The sequence below is a fragment of the Coccinella septempunctata genome, chromosome 3 (genome assembly GCF_907165205.1).
Source record: "Coccinella septempunctata chromosome 3, icCocSept1.1, whole genome shotgun sequence".
Lineage (NCBI taxonomy): Eukaryota > Metazoa > Arthropoda > Insecta > Coleoptera > Coccinellidae > Coccinella > Coccinella septempunctata.
The window spans coordinates 6,464,681-6,485,284 of NC_058191.1; the positions used below are offsets into that span (position 1 = coordinate 6,464,681).

A 20,604-nucleotide genomic window follows, 5' to 3' on the forward strand; every position below is an offset into this window, starting at 1 on the left:
ACGAATAATTATCACTTCCTTCTGTTCAAAAGCTCTCTACAAAAAGCTGGGACTATATGAATAATTCAATAACGAAATGGAAAAATGGATTCGAACATGCACAATACGAGCGATGGACATGAAATAATTATAGAATGTGCCAGTGACAAATTCATTGTCGTTTCGGAATAATGTATCGTACCCCCATACCACATTATCTATTTTATCGTGATTGAATGCAGGATCGGACAGTTGAAGCAATTCTGAGGACCCAAATATGCCTTACTCGAACTATAGTGAGGGATCAGGTTTCATTTTATTGCAATATGTTTTCTAGAGCTAGGCTGCGTTTTTTGTATTGTATATAATCAAACGAACATTATACCGGGTGGCCCAAACCAGACGCGGCGCTCATTTTGAGGGAGTAAATGAAGATATTTTGAAAATCTTTTGTTGTGGTATGTGTAGGATAATTTAAAATTATTGTCATATATAGGGGGTGTTCGAAAACAAAGTTATAGACCAAAGTTGAACATTTTAAATGTAACACCCCATATTTGACCTCAAAAATGGAATGGCAAGCTCAATTTATGATGAGTTTCTTCAGATTACTTTATAGCTCAGAAGCACCCTTTACGAGATAATGGCAAAAAGTCGAAAATATGGCGTTTTTTTAAATAGCAATTCATGAAGAAACTAGTTAAGCCAGCGACACAGACAGAGTTTTTTCGAGTAGATAAGTTGGCTACTCCTACATATAAAAGAAAATTTCAACTCTGGAATATACTGAGTGATCATAATTAATTCTCAAACATCAACTACAAATAATCGTCGAAAACTTTCTTATTTCGAATGACACACCCGGTAAATCTATATCTCGTTGAACGTAAAAATTAATTTCGAAACTATCTTCATAAAATTCTTCTACATCTAAACCTGATAGTATCTGAGCAATTTTCGATTTTTAATTCAAAACTAATAGACCATTTTCGACGTTATCTCGTAAATGGTCCTTCGGAGCTATAAAGTGATCTGAAGAAAATCATCATAATTTGAGCTTGCCATTCCATTTTTGAGTTCAAATACAGAGTGTTACATTCAAAAAAGTGTAACTTTGGTCTATATCTTTGTTTTCGAAGACCCTGTACATAGTCCTGTATATGACAATAATTTTAAATTGTGCTTTCGGACATCCTATATACACCACAAGAAAAGATTTTCAAAATATCTTTATTTACTCCCCCAAAATGAGCGCGTCTGGGGCGGGCCACCTGGTATATTATCACTTGATATTTCTCAGAACAATTCTTTCTGCGTACCGTGAAGGTGTGTCAAAAAGAGTCTGATCATAGACTTTCAGGCCTATAATGTGCGGAACCTATCTCTTTTGCTGGTCAAATGTCCCTCAAATGATTGTGAAAACGAAGTCGTAGATAAGTTTCACTGAAATGGGCTCAGGATTGTTGATGAAAACAGGCTGCAGTCCAAAAACAAAAGAGACGAATTTGGGCTCAATCCTGAAAGTTTCATTTCTCTTGATAATGAAAAAGAAGAAATTTTCGTGTCTGCTCCAAATTCTTTATTTAAAATTGCTACATATGTTTCGGCCCTTACAAAATTAGGGCCGGTATTCGACAGTCAACAGAAACTCAGTCATTTCTGTGTTTTTCTGTGTCCCTGATAATGTGACATATTTGCTCTCATCTTTTCTTGACAGATAATTTCGGTTATAATTCTAAACATGTAAGTTATTTTCCTTAAATTTCTTTTTACAATTCGACTCTCAATATATGTTGATTTACTGTTTTGTTTTTGTACTGTTGTTTTCTCTTTCCATGTACTTTTCTGTTGCTATCTTTTATTTTATTACTGTTTTCGTACATCTTTGTATTTGTCTGCAGATGGCCCTAATTTTGTAAGGGCCGAAACATATGTTGCAATTTTAAATAAAGAATTTGGAGCAGACACGAAAATTTCTTCTTTTTCATTATCTATCAAACTCCAATGAACAGGATGGATAACAGATTTGTTCATTTCTCTTGCTCATTTCTCCAGGATCCACAGCCTGCCAGAAGGACATAATTCTTCATCTACCAGTAGAGCATTTTCGGCTGGAAATTACGAAGGTGTTCCTTTGGCAATTTCCCAATGAAATTTCAAATGAGCCAATGACATTGGAAGTAAACTGAGAGAACTTCATATGAATAATACACTTTATGCATTCAACAAATACATCCGGCTCACTGAGGGACGTAATGCGAGCTTAGGGGCACCTAAAGTTCGGATTAATTTTAAATTCCCATCATCCAGAAACTATTACAATCCTGGCTTTTTGCGGTAACCCCTGAATATTCATGAAATGCGAAGGAAATTTCGTTCATACGAGCGATCACTTTCGTCCAAAAATTAACATTAATATCAGAAGGCTATGGATATTACATAACGAGCTCCAGTCGTGGCACACCAAATGTTTCTCTATCGTAAATTTAATCCTAGGGGTTGCCTCACACAATGGCATGAAATTTGCATGGACTCCATCCAGTGCTATATAAATATCAATAACCACTAGGGAATACAATATGTTCAAAGCTAGATCGTCGAGAATCTCGTTCTAATATTTATTGCGGGGTTTAGTGAGGATCATTTCAGGACGGATATTCATGAAGAAACCGTGACAGGAATGAATATTAATGGGAGGGAGTCCCCAACCTATGCTTCTATTGTTAGTACTGTAGGTCAGTTCGCTATGGAATGTCTAGCGGTATGCGCGAACACAATGTAGTAGTGTTACATATTCAGTGACTTTAGAAGTGGTGTCTCAACACACCTGCGCAACAGCGATACGATTTCGACACGATACAAGTCTTTCGACGAGTTTTCTGCATTCAGTTCAGTAAACAATGTTATCAAATGAAGACTACGATGACTGGTACTTCGAACTTCGATCATTCACCCCAGAACTTCCTACTGGTATGGAACAACCGTTATTTTCATCAATGCAAAAAAAAAACAAAACATTACAGTACCACCTACAAACATTATTATTTTTTTGTCCATTTAAGCATCATACTAGCTTAAACCCGTGTCACAAAAAACCTCACGATGAAGAAAACTAAAAATAAACTCCAATTAACGAAAGATTCACGCAACCTACTGGAAGAAAAGCCTATAATTCCCCACGGACTACGATCTTATCACTTATTACGATCCTACTCCAAATCGAAGTGATCGTGCCCCTTTTATGACCTAGCCTGGAAGTAGCCCTCACGTTTCTAGCCTAAATTCGTATTTCTTTAACCTCTCCTAGCTCGTGAAATATCCGTTAGAAAACTATGCCTTGAAGAACATTTTTCATCAGAAATACGAGGATGTATTGATATCTAGTTAGCCTAGACCAGTTCCTTGCATACAAAAATATTGCGTTACCATAGCAGCGAACAATAACTCATTAGAAGCTTCAAAAGAGGTAAATTTTCCATTGAAGATGATGATCGTCGGGTAGGTCAGTTTCTGTGTCAGTCCCCGAAAATATCGATGCAGTTCATGACATGATTTTATCAGACCGTCGAATTGGTCTAAAACGGATATCTGAAGCACTGAATATTTCATACGAACGCGTTCATCATTTAGTTCACGTCAATTTCGACATGAGAAAAATTACTGCAAAATAGATCCCCAAATGTTTGAATGTTGACCAAAAGTGTGCAAGGGTAGAAGCCTAGCGTTCGATCTGTGCTTGATTTGAAAACGATGTAGACTTCTTAAACCCAATTGTTACTATGGATGTGACTTGGGTACATTTCTACGATCCAGAAACAAAGCAACAATCGATGGAATGGCGACACTCTGGTTCTCCAAGACCTAAGAAGTTTCGTGTCCAAAAGTCTGCTGGAAAAGTTCGTGCTTCAGTTTTTGTGATTGCCATGGAGCAATCATGATTGATGTTTTGGATAAGGGTGGAACAGTGACCGGAGATTACTATTCGACGTTACTGACCACTTTACGGAAAAAAATTAAAGAGAAAAGACGCGGAAAGCTAACCAAAGGTGTGTTGTTTTTGCAGGACAACGCCCCTGTACAGAAATCTCATGTTGCCATGGAAATAATTCGTGATTTAGGGTTTGAATTACTAGAACAGCCCTCTTATTCACCAGATTTGGCTCCATCCGACTATCATCTCTTTCCTCAACTGCAAAAAAGTTCAAAAGATTGTAAATTTTCTTCCAACGAGGTGGTAATAAAAGCTCTGTGGAGGTCTGGTTTGCAGAGCAAGAAAAAACATTGTTTTTGAAAGTTCTAGAGACGTTGCAGGTTCGTTGTAATAAATGTATTCAATTAAGAGGAGAATATGTTGAGTAATAAAATATTTTGACATTTCGTTTGGTTCTATAGTAGGCTAAGAATTTTATAACATATCCTCGTAGGTAATGGGAGAGGTGAAATTATTCTTGAATTATTGGAATCCCCACTCAACTCCTACACCTCCTACTTTACTTGCTGTCGAACTTGTACTTATGTCCTGGACCAATTCCGGAATTGTTGCTAGAGTTTCACCACTCGAGTGAATATAAGCTTCTCACCTTCATTTCAAATTCCTCAACATTCGGTGATATGAACGATTTCCTAGTCTACATTAGGTAAATGTAGAACATTTCTCTTAAAAATATTTCCCCTCTTAAATAAATAAAATATCAAAAAAGGAACACTAGCAGTTGGTACGCTCATGATATAAAATTCCAATATTCTTTGTTCAACCGCTCTCCAAACAACAATACCTGACGGGAAAACCCTCGAAGTCCCACGCTCGTTTCCACAATACATATTTCCCACAATTTTCCATTGAGCCCTGGAAACATACAACGTCGCAAATACTTTCTGAAAGCTGCAATATGCAACACCGATAAGGCGTTGTATCCGATGAAAATTATTCAATGCACTCGCCGTGCTCGAAAATATCGCTTCCCCCTTGAAAGCCGGTTTCGAATATCTATTTTTCACTTTTGCCGGCGCTCTATTGTATCTATGCTCGTGTTCGATTTTTCTTCGTTACCTCGTTTCAGGGGGGATTCTAGTCGTGCCATTATCCTACACTTCTCGATAGGCGGCCAATGTTATCTTTTGTTGCTCGCCCTCTACTCTACGAACCATTATTATGGCTACGTTCTGCATTTTGCAATGGAAATATCTATTGGATGCCAGAGGCTGCCAGATATAAGTCGTAGTCTGTTCAGTCAGGTTCAGGTTCTTTGTTGTGCATCCAACGCACAGAGGGCACGAGCGTTTCGGTTCGTTATTTCCAATAATGAATCAATGATTCAAGCAAAACAAACACTCACGAAATTTCGACAGAAAACGTCCAAAAGAATGGGAATAATGCTGCAAATTTTATGAAAGGGGTATGAAGTGATCGAGATATGAAAAAGTTTATAAATTTAAATGAGAAATCATATCAGTATCTGGGTTTCTATTCAATCGTCTCTTTTTCTTATACAGGGTGTTTTTTAAGGCGAGGCTTTTTTTGACAGGTGATAGAAGGTAGAACTCATTAAAAGAGATCATTTCGCCGACAGTTGCTCATATAAAATATTCAATATAAAAAACATTCAAAAGCCTTGGGCATCAATATCTTAATACGACTCTGGATCGTAGAATTTGTCTGTTAGGATACATTACCTGTGATGAATCACAATGTCATATGGATTTATATAGTCAGAATGTTTTTACCAAATAAATGAAGTGCTCGGCTTCCTTTGCGATTTCTTCTTGGCACAAGACTTAATAGCAAATTCTTTTTAAAAATTTATAAGGCGATTTTTTCTGAAAGGTATAATTATGAAAGTTAGAACAAAGCATAGGAAAAATACCTCAATGGAAAGGCCGTATAAGAAAACAAAGAGTTCATAAGCTCACCGATAAAATTGCTCCGACTTCTTCACAGAAATGTGTTCGAAGTGATCACTATTCTTTTGATGGACACAAAGTCTTGCCCGGCGCAATAACGTATGGTTACATGCAGCAACTATCACATCAGTTTGCCCACGAATAATTTCACAAGCATTTTCAATGCGTTGTCTTAGTTCGTCCGCACTATTCACCTCACCGTCACTGTACACTAACGTTTTCAAATTACTCCAAAGGATGAAATCACAAGGGTACAGATCCGAGGAGTGTGTATGCCAAAAAATGGATCCACCACGTCCTATCCACCTATTCGGGAACACATTATTTAAATAATTTCGAACTTTTCTTCGAAAGTGGGTTGGTGCTCCATCTAGTAACAACCACATTCTCTGTCGAATATTGAGAGGAACATTTTCTAGTAATCCTGGCAAATGGTTCTGGAGAAAATGGAGTAAGTCTTCACTTGACAGTAGTGGTGGTAGAAAAAATGACCCAATAAGCATCCCACACATGAGTCCGATCCAGACTTTCAAGGAAAACCTTTGTTGTAATCTGTTCTTCTGATAGCGTGAGGATTTTCTGTAGACCATACATGGGTATTGTGAAAATTGTTTAATCCATTTCTTGTGAAAGTGGCTTCGTTAGTAAATAGGATGGATGTTGTTAGATATTGGTGATTTAAAAGCCACAGGCAGAATTCTTTTCTTCGAGGATGGTCTTCTGGTTGGAGTGCTTGAATTTTCTGGAAATGGTAGGGGTACAATTGCTCCTGTCTTAGTGTCTTCCAAACTCTACTGTGGCTCACTCCGACGAGCCTTGTACTTGCTGTCGGTTGTTCCTCCTATGTCCAGAATCTGCTCCTCGATTTCTGCCATTTGCGATGTGGCAGGCATGGCAACATTTGCTCCCCAGGATTCGTGCAAACGTCCAGTATCTCTGCACCAAGTTTATGAACATCCGAGGTGTTGGGTGATTTCATAACGGAAGTTGTCTTCTGTACAACCTGTACGCCGCACTGACACTTTTTTGGATTCACCATAAATTAAAATCATGTCAACAAGTTTATTGTTTGGGCAAACGTGAGGCATTTTTGAAAGAAAAATCATAAGCTAACTCTGACGGCTTCCAGTATACTGACCGTTCGCCGACACAAGCCTACGCATAAAGATATGGTTTCGGTAGTGGGTCGGATGCATGCAGTGGCTGCAGAATGTGACTACCCTTCCAAGAATCCAATAAAACCAAAAATGTCAAAACCTAAATTTATGTAGATACGTTCTTGGATTTGCTGTTCGGACGGCAGCACAGGTATCTCAATAGTACCTTCTTTGTAACACTAATGACAAATTAGATTTATCAGTGACACGTGTTGAATGATAGTTGAACTCGTTTTAGATATTGCTGTGTATCTCGAAGCGTTCAGCTTTTGTTTCTGTCTCAATCGAACAAACAAGTGATAAAATATTTCGAATATGAGTAATTTGATGACAAGTTCGTAGACGTTTAATTGTTGCCTTCATTGGGTATTCAAATGATTCGCCTAGCAAAATATGATATTGAGTTTTCCACTGAAATATGCATAGAATTACTTGAAAACAACCATATTAAAAAAAATTCGCTGTACCTAAACCATAGCAGACTTCCTATTAGGAACATATAGTTTTCAAGTGCCTTGTTTTTTAAAGAGATTATTGAACATTACAAAGTATTACATAGGTATGTGGGATACTTACAGGACAAAAATTGCAAGCTGGGTCTTGTTTGCTTTATTGTTTCTAACCTACTTCATCTTTCAAATCGCTAAAAGATTTTTCACCGTCTTCAAAGTGTAAAACACTTGCTCTGTATTTTCAATTTTTATCTCCCATCTTATTATATGAGAAAGGTCAGGGTCTTTGTAGGATTTCTTTTCTGCTTTTTTTTTTCGTATGGTTTTATAATCTTCTGTTTCTGCACTAGACTCTGAAATCTTTTGAAGGAGTTCGTGAATTATTCGTGTAGTGAATGCTCTAGATCTAAATCTAAAAACTCAGTGATCCTCATGATATCATCTTGATGGTAACAGGGGACACTTAATTTAATTGATTTAAATAATATGTTGTTGAAGCACTTATTTTGTACTTCATAAGAGAGTCGAAAGACATCTGACTGAATTTTTCGGTTCCACATACCAATTTATCTGCAACACCTGATCTTGGGTGCGGTATATGTGGGACACACAAAACAATAATTAGAAACTAGAACTAAACAACATGAAAATAACTTATATATGTACAAAAACCAGGAACAAAATAGATTTTGCAAATATAAAAATGATATAGAAAAAGATCACAGGAAACCAAATATACTAGAGATACCGAACACCTTGGCAAATTGAATAACAGTATTTTAATAAAATATGAACACACGAAGAGAATAAAAGATTGAAATGAGATTATTGTTATTGTGTTGTTGCTTGAGATTTTTTGCTGACAAGAAGAAAATCCAAAGTTGTTAGAATAAAGTGAGGTTATTATTCGTCATTTCTTATATTACCTATCACTGTCAGTTGAATTTGAAATGAATAAGTACCTACCTACTAGTAATTTTAATTTTGGATGAATTATAGATTGAGATATTTGATTGTTATAAGAGATAAAAATAGAAGTCTGTTATTGTTGTCTGGTGTTTTATGCTTTGAAACATTTTGTAGGCCTGAAGGAGCAGGTGAGAAACCTCAGCGAAACTTTGCTGAATATAAAGTAGACAAAATCCAGCTTGGTATTTTTGTCCTTATCCTACAAAATACCTATATCATATTAATCATGGAGGCCGATAGCCTAAAAAATATCAACTTCACAACGTATTTTTTGATGATTCTGTCAATTTCGTCTAGAACATTTCATATAATGATATGTCCACCTTTTCCAGAATTATTCATTTCGAGTACCAAATACCGTAAGCAAAAAATACTCACCCTCAAAAACATGAAACCTATTTTTTTTTTAATATCGAATTATTTCAAATTCAGTTTTGTGTAGGTAAGTTTGTCTAACTTTACGATGCAGCATCTGAAATCATCTAGTACGTATGTTGGCAGTTCTTGATACGCTGTATTTCCACAGAAACACCAATTTCCGCGACAAGCTTTCGAAGTTGCAACATGATACCGTTTCAAACCGATTGAAGTGAACGTTCAAATTCCAATGCAACACATATAAGGGCTCGATCCGAATGTGAGCAATTTCCTTCTGGAACGCTCTCCTTGGAGCTCCGATCATAGCAAGAATTTATGCAGGTATCTGGAAATTGTAGCATCACCCCTCTTGCACCGTTTCCGCTTTGACCTTACCAAGTTTTTCATGCTAAACTAACTCACAAAGGATCCGAAATTCGCAAGGTTCATTTTTGAATCCGAAAGAGATGAAACCACAGTTGTCTGAAAAACTCCTCGAGTTTTACACATGGGTGAAGTATTTCTGCCATAATTAATAGAGTCAGAAGATCAATCCTAAGATTACCTTTGTTTCTGAATAGTATCGGACTGCGAGAGGCTTCATCAATATAGGGTGGTGACAAATTCGATGCTCATCACTATCTTCCAAACTATACCAGATAGAAATTCGGTTTATTGTAAAAAAAGTTCTGCTCTTGCAAGTCCTCCAACACAACATCGCTCGATTCTCGATACCTTCATTTGTTCTAAATTTATAATGAAAAATGCTTAGGTATATTTTTTTTCCCTTACAGAGTGTTCCCATGAAATTTTAAGATCCTCCAATGTTATCCTCATGTGCAGAGAAAATTATGATTTTACATGTTTACCAAAGGTAAATGTAAACTAATCCAGTCAGTCTGAGGTGAAGTAGGGTTAGCCACGAACACTGGCCAGAGGTGGATAGTATCGATTCAACTCATCGGTAGCGAAAAATAGTGATTTTCACCTCGGTATTAATGAAATTCATTTCACTGTGGTTTTTTAAGGCAAATCTGCCAGAAAAGTGGGTCTCAGGCAAATAATGAGTACTAGTTTTCAGTCTTTCTAGTGAATACTCGTACAGGTGTTTTTTTTTTTAAGTGTTTCCTCGCATTTATTATAATTGGAAAAATTCACAAACAAAAAGCGATGATCAATACCTAGTTTTCAAAATTTAGCGTAATTCTCTCCATCGGTCAAGTCATACAAGAAAGAAATAAATTTTCTGAAATGTTAGGATTGAGAAAATGAAGAAACCACGCGTTATAGTTTGACTGGTATATCCCTTGAGATGAGACTCGCTGAATAATGAATATAAGAAATGGACGTACCCTTCTATAAGCTTTCAATCTAAACCTCGATCAAAACAATATGTAGAATGTTATCTTGATGGAATAGAAATGGTCCATTTATTCTTAAATTGAGACAAAAAATACAATTTCATTGACAGACTTGACAAGAAACAATCGTCAACATTAATTGATATTGAGCAATGACCAAATCAGTAGAAAATATCCAGGTAGCTATTTTCACTTCATTACTCCCGAATAAAGAAGAAATTCGAATGAACATATGAGCTCTAGTAAATGGTCATAAAAACTTCAAGGTTAGCTTGAACACCCACTTCTTGAGGCAAGACATTTGGCGTATCGGATATCTTGGCTGCGAACTGATACCTATTTCCTGCATGTAATTGTTTCATCACACTTCTGTTTTAATTCTACTGAACACATGGAAGTGTGACGTCTTTATGGCTGTCAGGGAACAACGTCAAAAGAAATATGGGGAATAAGAAGAGTACCATCAATATCTAGGCAGGCATGAGAAGAATTGCAGGCTAGTGATGAAAGGTCTTATCAATCTTTTCATTTTTTCTCAAAAATTTTTCGTTCTAAAATTGAATGCAACAATTGAAAATAAATAAACATAAGTTTTTTCAGCGTAGAAAATTTAATGAATTAAAATAAAACCTGAACAACAGATGCGAAAACATTCATATTGATGAAGTAATTAAATGAAAACAAATCATTTTTAATGAGCAGTGAGAGTCTTCGCAGGCATAATAGACGTCAAGATAAATATCTTCTGACTTCTTACGTTTCACGTTTAATTTTTGCTGTTTATTCTTTTTCATCATTTGATTGTCAAGGATGCTGACAAGAAGGTAAGAGAAAGTAGCATACGATTCGGGATTAAGACGATCGACATTGGTTGCTTTACGGATGCTACCCCAAATAAGGAAATGTGCCACATCTTTGAGCAATAGCCTGAATTACGAACTGACACTGATGAATAATTTTCAGTTATTTCTGAATTTCAGCCTAAGTTTGGTATATATCACCCTGCCGCTATTTTTATGGAAATATGTTGAAAAACCGTCGAAAAATTATTGAGAAAACAAGTTTTATAGACACCAAAGTTCAAGTTTTTCTTCTCATAAAAAACCAAATAAATTGGAAAAAAAGAGACGGGTTGACATCAAGACGTCCTTTAACTTCAATGTGAAAAAAAGCAAAGCTTTACGTATAAAATGGAAAGCGAAATTGAGAACTAGTGAATGCCGTTTTTGAATGGGGATTCTTGAGGTATTACTTGCCTTAATGGCCTTAATGCAACAATCCAGAACGCTAACATGACAATTTATCTGTGACATCGTACAGCAGAAGCCAAGAATTACGTTCAGACACGAATTAACGACAAAATAACATAACCTACTTGACGACGCATTTTTTTTGAATGCATGTTATAACTTATTTCATTCAAAATTCGACAGGATGCATTGCAAATTTATTCACGTCCTATTCTGGGCTCCTTTGAAGAAAGGTGAAGGTTTCCGAGGTCAATAAAACTAGAATAAAATAGCACTGAAACACATTTCGACACGGTAAATGTATAACGACTATAACGTCCATAATGACAAAGTCCGTGGCTTTTACGAGGCCGTATATCTCGACGTAAACTGGAAATTGGAGAACCCCTCACAAAAGAACGTTCTTCGTACTCACCAAATTGAATTTCGTTGAAGTGCATAGCAGTCAATATCTGGAAAGAAAGAAAGAAAAGGTTCAATAGAGTCGAATGCAGACCATTGGCGGTCAATTTGTCTGAGGTAAGAGGTGTTAAATGAAACACCATTGACTGTTGATACCGGGTTGGATAAAATTAATCGAATGAAAAGTTCTGTCCTTTGAAGTGTGGCAAGTGCAGGAAAGGCACGTAAAATGGGCCGAGTTAGTGTCAGAAGAGTACAGCTTGTTGCTTTAAAATTAGTTTAACAGTTTTTTTTTCAATTGATCCGTGGTAATGATAAGGATTCTGTCAACAATATTTGAGAGTAGGTTTCTGTCGGTTTTGAATCAGAAGTATGCCGCTAAATGCGCATATCTATAACCATTTACGTTCGTACCTCTTGTCTTTCTAAATCCTTTAGAAGAACTCAATATTTTTTCATATAATGTCCCCTGCACCTAACTGCCATAATTTCGTAGTCATAACTACATTTTTATAAGTTTTACCGAAGTTAAAATATAAACTCGTTTAATTTGAATAATCCACAAATATTTAGGTATGTTCATATTTGAGTAGTAGAAAAACTAGGTATGTTAAATAATACATATACAATGAATAAGATTAGAGGAGATGCTCCAAATGTATTATTTCAACTTCGGCAAGGGTAATGTCAATGTAGCTATAACTACGAAATTATGGTATTTAGGTATAGGGAACGTTATGTGAAAAATATCAAATAGTACTTAAGGATTTCAAAAGGCAAAAATACAATATATATATATATATATATATATATATAGATTTGTTCGACCGCATATACAGACCCAAAACGGTATACTCGACCGACTTTTCAGTCCAAAAGTGACGTTGTCAGACCCGGCTCCGGGTCTGGTAACGTTCGACCATAGAATCGTTATAAGGGGGGTTAGGGGATGCTAGGGGTGAATTTTCAGGTGGGTCTGAAAAGTCGGTTATACTCGTTATTATATACAGAAAACTTCAGGGTTTGGCCAGTGCGAGGGCGCTTCGAGCGACATGAACTTGATGTATATAATCCGCATAGTTGACCGACGCATCTAGTCCGAAAATTTGACAACGCTGCAGTTGAAGAGCTTGAGAATTTATTTTGTCATCTTTTCGATTTATACACCTCAAATGTACTATAAGAAAACTTATACGATCCCGGTATGATGAACAGTCGTCATGAGATATATTCAATGACAATATTTTGAATTGAATTGAAGTGGTGTTATTGGATTCTTTTCGTATACGAACTATAATAGCACACGTATGGAAACTTATACAAGCCCGATTAAGTGAAGTGAGTCGACCTAATTTCAGGAGCACTGGCACGTTTAGGATCCTATGCACAAAAATTGTATTTTCACCACACCCTACTTGACCCTCTGTCGTGTTTACGAATTTACGAATTTCCTGAACATCATTGTAGTTATATTTGGTTGACTTGACAGGAGCTCTTTTCCAGAAATTTTTCAGAAGATCAATATACAAAAGCAATGGAGATTTTTTACTCCTACCACAGTGATAAAAAGGTTTTTTTCAGTATGAAGTCCTTATATTCTTGAAAAACTATTCTTGAAAACTCTATCTCTGGTACAAGTATTTTTCAGCAACTTCATTTTTGTTTGAATCATAGAGATGAAATATTGGAAATTACCCGAGTATCCCGAACTAACAATTCGAAATTTTCAGTTCAGGAGGTGGAAGGGTATTCCTCAGTCAAACTTTCAATTTAATCATTTATAAAAATACACATAAAAATCATTATAAAATCAGAGGACTTTCAGTTACACGATTGGTTTTCGCCTATAGGTACAAGTTAATTTACAGAGTGATGTGATACCTAATATAAGTTTAATATAGATATTTGAATTAGCTTGAGCTGACGTGTGATAATCTAGTTTGCATACGAAAAGAATTCAATAACACCACTCAGATTCTATTCAAAATATTGTGATAACTCTTTCTTTCAAGGTGTTCCAGACATAAAAATCCAAAAGCGTAAGGTCGGGGCTTCTTGTTGGCCATCTTACCGGAATGTACCTTCCAATCCATTGCACCCCAAAATATTGATTTATTTAGTGCCGTACATTCCGGCTATTATGAGCTGGGCAGCCATTTATTTGAAACCAGACATTTTCTCCAATATGTCTGTCAAGATGCTTTGGATCAAGCGGATCGGGAAATATTACTCGTCCGAAAAGTTCACCTCTCATGACTGCCAACCACACGTTGACCCTCAACCCATGTATGGAAAAGAGAAAACTCCCATGCGACCATGGTTTCTCATTTTCAACATGAGTTGAGGGTCAACGTAAGATGGCCACAAAGAGGCACCGACCTTACGCCTTTGGATTTTTATGCCTGGAACACCTTGAAAGAAAAAGTTTATTAAATTAGCGTTCAGACTCGAGAGGTCCTGATCAAAAGAATAACATTGTGTTATGCTGAAATGCGTCAGAAACTTCGCAGGGTTACAGATTCACTACAAAAACGATGTATAAAATGTATTGAACAAGGCGGTGGCATTTCGAGCAATCATTACGAGTATAAGTACTAGTAGTAATTTGTTTTCTTTACATGTTTTCATAAAATCTATATCATTAAAATTTAGTTTATTCATTTGGGTTATTTGATTTTGCAGATAAATTCATGATTTCCATCTGATAAATTTTAATATTCAATCATTCAATCAAATTAAGGTTTGGAATGTGTCGAGTTTTTCGTTGTTATCTTGTTAGCCATTATATTCATATGTTTCTCGTTAACCGTATATTTCACAACTGGAACCGTCTCCTTGAATGCGTAGTGCAATCGACCTCGGTAAACGGTTTCAAAAACAGTTATGACAGGTAGAAGTCCTCTCTGTGAGGAACTGTGGTGTTATATCTAATTTTTTTTTCTTTTTTGTATATGATATTTCAGTTTTGTATTTTTCGCTTTCATTTTCGTTTATCCACACAGTTTATGTATGCATGTATGTAATCTATAACCTTCGAGTTTATAGGCTTGTCCTCTACTGGAAACAAAATTATGTAATAAATAAATATAATGGAAGAAGACTAGCAGCAAGAATAAAAGCTTATATGTGATTCGGAAGCAATCTAAATGGGGTATTTTTTGTTGAAAAGAAAACATATCCATAATTAATAATTTTTCATTGATAAAACCATTGGAAAAATAGGCTTAATTTTATTCACTTCAGAATCGTGATATTCATCCCATCCCCTTACCAAGCCCGCAATAAGAAATTTTTTCGTACACACGAATTCTCATCATGTAGCAGATTTATTGCTGTTTCCAGATATGTGGTCAAATTTAGTTAGGCATAGGTTGTTATGTTCAACCCTTCATAATGAAGTTATTAGATCTAAAAAATTGTGTGAGTAACAATATATACTTAGTGCTTCATATTATGTATAGTTTATGACTCAGTGTTTTTTAGAACCCGTAAAAAAATCAAAAACTATAAACTCGGCATCGCCTTCCAAAGGCTGTATCTTTGATGGGAGGTCCATTTCAAAAAAAATTTTTAGGAACTACCCCTGCTTATTTTCATCGAGGAATCATCTCCCTTAGTCCTTCGCATTTGTATAATATTAACTTTCCACAAAATATTTCTCCTGGCATACCACAGAGCATAAAAATCGGAGAAATACATTTTCAAAGTAAGGAATGGCCTGGACAATACCTATCCAATTTAATGAATTGGTCCAGGATGCCCAACTGGGAACCATGACCTTATGGATTACCAGATCTGAACCTTCTATACAATTCTTTGTGGGTAAAATTGAAGGAGGTTTATAAGGAGGATATCCAGACGAGAAACCAATTGAATGCATTCAATTGAATGATGAATTTTTGTGATCTATTAAGAAACAATGGCAAAATGGATCGGAAGGCTTTATCTCATCGGAGAATTCAACGTGATAGATGTGTTTCGGTTCTCATTTCGCAAAACTTTCAAAATAATATTAACGGAATTTGAACGTCAGTAATCAATTTTCTCATTTTTGTTCGTGTTATTTCATTTCAGTCTTTCGCATTAATGAATGATTGTACCTATCGAGGAAAGCTATTACGATTATTCTGGTCGTTTTAAAGTTTGTTTTGGAATATTTCACATCTCATACCTAGTCATTGACGCGATATTTATAGGAATGAATTAGATTTTTCTGTTTTTTATTTCAATTTGGAAAATACATTAGAGGAGGAATTCTGGGCTTGGCACGGACTTCTTGGAAAGTGAAACAATTATTTTCAATTCGACATACAAGATAATATGATGAAACTGAACACGTTGAATTAGGTGTGATGAGTCTGGCTCTGGAATATTAAAATAATTCATATTTCGCTCTCTAGATCTCAATTTTTGTAAACAGTGTTTCAATATATTTTGTTGATTTTTGTCTCATTTTTATGATAGTTTGAGTACTTGCACGAATTTCAGGAACCCCCTTGTAGATTTCAGAAGGAAGCTAAAAATAAATTTTCCATATTTTATTAAAATCATTTTATGTATACAGCCTCTCAAGGTTAGGTATGTTATTAATGGATCAAAATTTGGGAAGAATCTGTTAAAAAGGAATTTGCTTCATGAGAATATTGAGACAATACTTCTTTCTCAACAAACTCACACATATATGAATTTCTGCCGTAACACCTACTTTTTCGCGTCATTATATGCATCGAAATTGTCTGCTTCAGTCCCGTCAGACTGGCAACAGCGCCGGGATCGTGAACGTTGGCAATATTTACCGCTGGAGTATATGTGGGATTGTAAAGTTGGTGCAATGTCTCGGGTTTGGAAAATATTATCGATTATGCTACTTTTTTAAATGAAGGAATTCTTTTCCCCTCTAAGTGTGCCTAAGGAGTTATAATTCTCAATAACGTTATTTCATCATATATACTCGAAGAAAACATTCGGATCATGTGGGTCTCAGGTCGCCTTACAAACGTATCGGGACTGGAAACGTCTATTGGACAAATATATATATATATATATATATATATATATATATCGGTTTAAAACGCGCGACGACGTTGTCCGATGCCTAGATTCCATTGTTTGCGATCTTCCCATTGTCCTATTTGTAAGTTTCGATCGCTCATTGCTTTTCGTATTCCCTCCAACCAGTTTTTCTTTGGTCTTCCTCTTCGTCTTTTTATATTTGGTATCCACTCCATTATTTGTTTCGGTAATCGTGTTTGTCCCATCCGTTGAACATGTCCATACCAGATCAGTTGTTTTCTCTCTATATCATCCATGATTGTGCCTTCTACTCCCATTTGATTACGTACTTCCTGGTTTCTTATTCTTTGCATTCTTGATATTCTAGCCGATCTCCTCAACGCGTCCATCTCTGCAGCTTCTATCCTCTTCTTATTTCTTTCTGTCAGTCTCCATGTCTCGGACCCATATGTTAATTGGCTTTTGATCATTGTATTGTAGATGTTGTACTTTCGTGATCTAGTTATGTTTTTGCTCCACAATATTCCATTCAAACAGCCAATCACTTTTCTTGCCGCTGTTACTCTAGATCTTATCTCATTGTCATCTGTGCCGCTTGTGTCGAACTTCACTCCCAAATACTTGTACTCCTCGCAAGGTTGTATGCCTTCTACACCCCCAATATCCAGTACACTCTTATCGTCTCCTATACAAAGGTATTTGGTTTTTTCTAGGTTCATTTCTAATCCCCAATATTCATATGTTTCTTTCAGTTTGCGTGTCATATATTCCAGATCTTCCTTGTCTCCTGCGACTATTACCTGATCATCCGCAAACTGTAAGGTGTAAATGTTTGTATCATTCAGGGGTATACCCATCCCAGAACATTTTCGCTTCCATTGCATTAAAGCATTTTTTATATATACTTTAAATAAAGTGGTTGATATGGTGCATCCCTGTCGTAAGCCCTTATTGACATAAAATGGACTTGACAATTTATTTCCTATTTTAATTCTAGATGTTGAGCCATAATATAGATTCTTCAATGCCCCAATCAAAGTCTGGTTTATATTTGTGTTCTGTAGTGTTTCCCATAGCATACACCAAGGTATTGAATCATAAGCCTTGGTTAGATCTACGAATAAAATATGCGTTGCTAGGTTAACTGAACTTCTTTTTTCAATTATCTGTTTCATACAGAACACATTGTCCGTGCAAGATCTTCCAGCTCTGAATCCACAAAAATACAAACCCATTTGAAATAACAAAGTCCATTATCATTCCGGAGAAAGGAAATATCTGACAACAATCTGAATACATATCACCAAAATATTGGCCATATCACAAGATCCTTGCACACCAAAATCTATAAAAATCACAAGCTGTCTTCCGAGATTATTAAGACATACCTAAAACTAATTCTGTAAACACATTTTAATTATAAAATATCAAAAAATTACAATGTCTTCATATTAAAGCAACAAAAAGAAAGTAGAGTTGTATTGCTAAATGCTAGGTCAAATAAGACCGAAACAATGGTTAGCATCTACTTCCTCGAAAGCATACTCAGCTTCCCGAAAAATAAAATTTTTGTGTGGGTATCCATTTATCGAAATTCCAAAGTGAACTCAGATCTTAGTACTCGCCTCTGTCATCGCAGAGTGTATACTACCTTGTTCATTTTTTTTTAAAGTTCGGTAATGTATCCGGTCCACTCAAGAGGGTGTGAACACTCAAGAATTCAGTCGAGTAGGTCAATAGGTGTTTAAGCGTCGGTTTAAGGTACTGAATAGGGAATACTTCTTCTGACGAAAATGATGTATTTTTTATGAAATATCTTTGAAACGTCATATTTTAAAATAACCATTTCAACCGTTTACCAAAAAAACATTATTTTAAGTACTCAAAAATGAAAAATAAAAATTGGTATTTAAAATTTAAAGCGTTTTGTTTCTACTGCACAAGTTGGCAACATCGACTGAAATATGCTTTGATAATAAAGAACAACAAATACACTATCTTTATGAGATAGACAAAGATGGCTATCTTTGAAGTCTGGGACGAACGAGGAAGGTCGAAAAATTTTATGGGATTTTTATGGCCGGTTGCTGTTGAGGCTTGCCAGTGAGTACGCGCCTTATGATGGCTGTAAATGAACAGCTATTATTTGATAAACAAGCCATTGTTCTTTTTATTTTTAAGTAGGCGCTATTGCCAAATCGTAAACTAGAAACGAAGCTATTCAAATTTTAAAACCTCATATTTGAAGAATGATTTTGAATAGTTTCCGCGGTGTGTTTGAAAAATTCATGAATGAAACTCATAATTATTCAGTTCAAATTTGCATATGCTGTGATAACCTAAAATGAGGAGAATTCCCCATTACTCGCTACTCCACTAAACCACCAGTGGCCACTTGGACCAAATTATGTGAATAATTTAGATCAATTTCATAGGTGTGTTTTTAAACTTATAAATGCATTTTTTACACACATGGTCAGTTGTCACTTGGTTTCTGGTTGTTTCCACCGTTCAAGTGAACAATGATTCTAAAACCACGATTATTCCATAGACTTTTTATGTCATATGGTTTAAGCAATAGACATAGAGACATGGACTGAGCAATACCAGCATGAAATTGACTTTTTTATAGAAAGACAGATCGTCAGGCCATTACCTGTCTCTTTTCTGTTGACACAGACGTAAGTGTGAACCAATGAAAATTCGAGAAAAAGACCTGATGTTCAGTTTCTACCTGCCACTTTTTTTGATCGTATTTCATGCACAGATGGAAAGGGAATGCTCAGTCAATCTCTCTATGTCTTTGGTTTAAGCAATGGGGAATTCTCCTCAATTTGGGTTATCACTGCATATGCAAGTTTAAACTGGCTAATTATGAGTTTCATTCATGATTTTTTCAAATGCACCGCGGAAACTATTCAAAATCATTCTTCAAATATGGGGTTTTAAAATTTAAATCGCTTGGTTCCGAGTTTACGATTTGGCAACAACGTCTACCAGACAATGAAAAGAACAATGGCCGATCAGCTTGTTTATAAAATAACAGCTGTTGATTTACAGGCGCCTACTTACTGGCGAGCTTCAATTGCAACCGTCCATAAAAATCCCATAAAATTTTACGACCTTCCTCGTTCGTCGCAGACTTCATAGACAGCCATCTTTGTCTAGCTCATCAAGATGATGTATTTGTTGTCCTTTATTATCAAGGCATATTTCAGTCGATGTTGCCAACTTGTGCAATTGACATGAAAAGCTTCAAATTTGAAATACCCTTTTTTATTTTTCATTTTTAAGTGCTTAAAATAATTTTTTTTGCAAACGGTTGAAATGGTTATTTCAAAATGTCATTTTCGTCAGAAGGAGTATTCCCTATTGATGAAATGGTGCAAGAGGCCATAGGAGATTTTTGGTGAAACAGTTTATTTTGACCAGTTGCAAAAAAATGTGTGTATGAACCTCGGGATGAGCACACTAGACTCGCAGTGAAATTATTCTGAAAACCGCCGGATATTTTTTTGCGGTCCCACCGAAGCATCTGTTAACGAATTGTCTTCAATTAATCATCCCGCAAACCCATTTTATCCGACCAGCGCAAACATGCAAAGAGAATCGACAATGAGATAAATTAAGGTGAACGTTCAAAATTAAAAACTTCTGCCACCAGGCAGGCGCACGTTCACACGTAGCGAGTAACGTTGGGTCGGCCGAGTTTTTCTCACGTCCGCGGACGAGTTTGTTGTCGCGAATGAATATAAAAAGGTTA

The 20,604-nt window shown here is 35.9% G+C and overlaps 1 protein-coding gene across 7 annotated transcripts in view; it reads right to left on the bottom strand.

Annotated features, from left to right (window-relative positions):
• The window catches only part of LOC123310231 (leucine-rich repeats and immunoglobulin-like domains protein 1), a 199,105-nt gene that overhangs the window by 70,323 nt on the left and 108,178 nt on the right, over window positions 1-20,604 (bottom strand). For all 7 annotated transcript variants that reach the window (XM_044893685.1, XM_044893687.1, XM_044893681.1 and 4 more), the window contains exon 3: window positions 11,842-11,878. The gene's annotated coding sequence lies outside the window, so the exon portion shown is untranslated. The remainder of the gene's footprint in view (window positions 1-11,841; window positions 11,879-20,604) is intronic.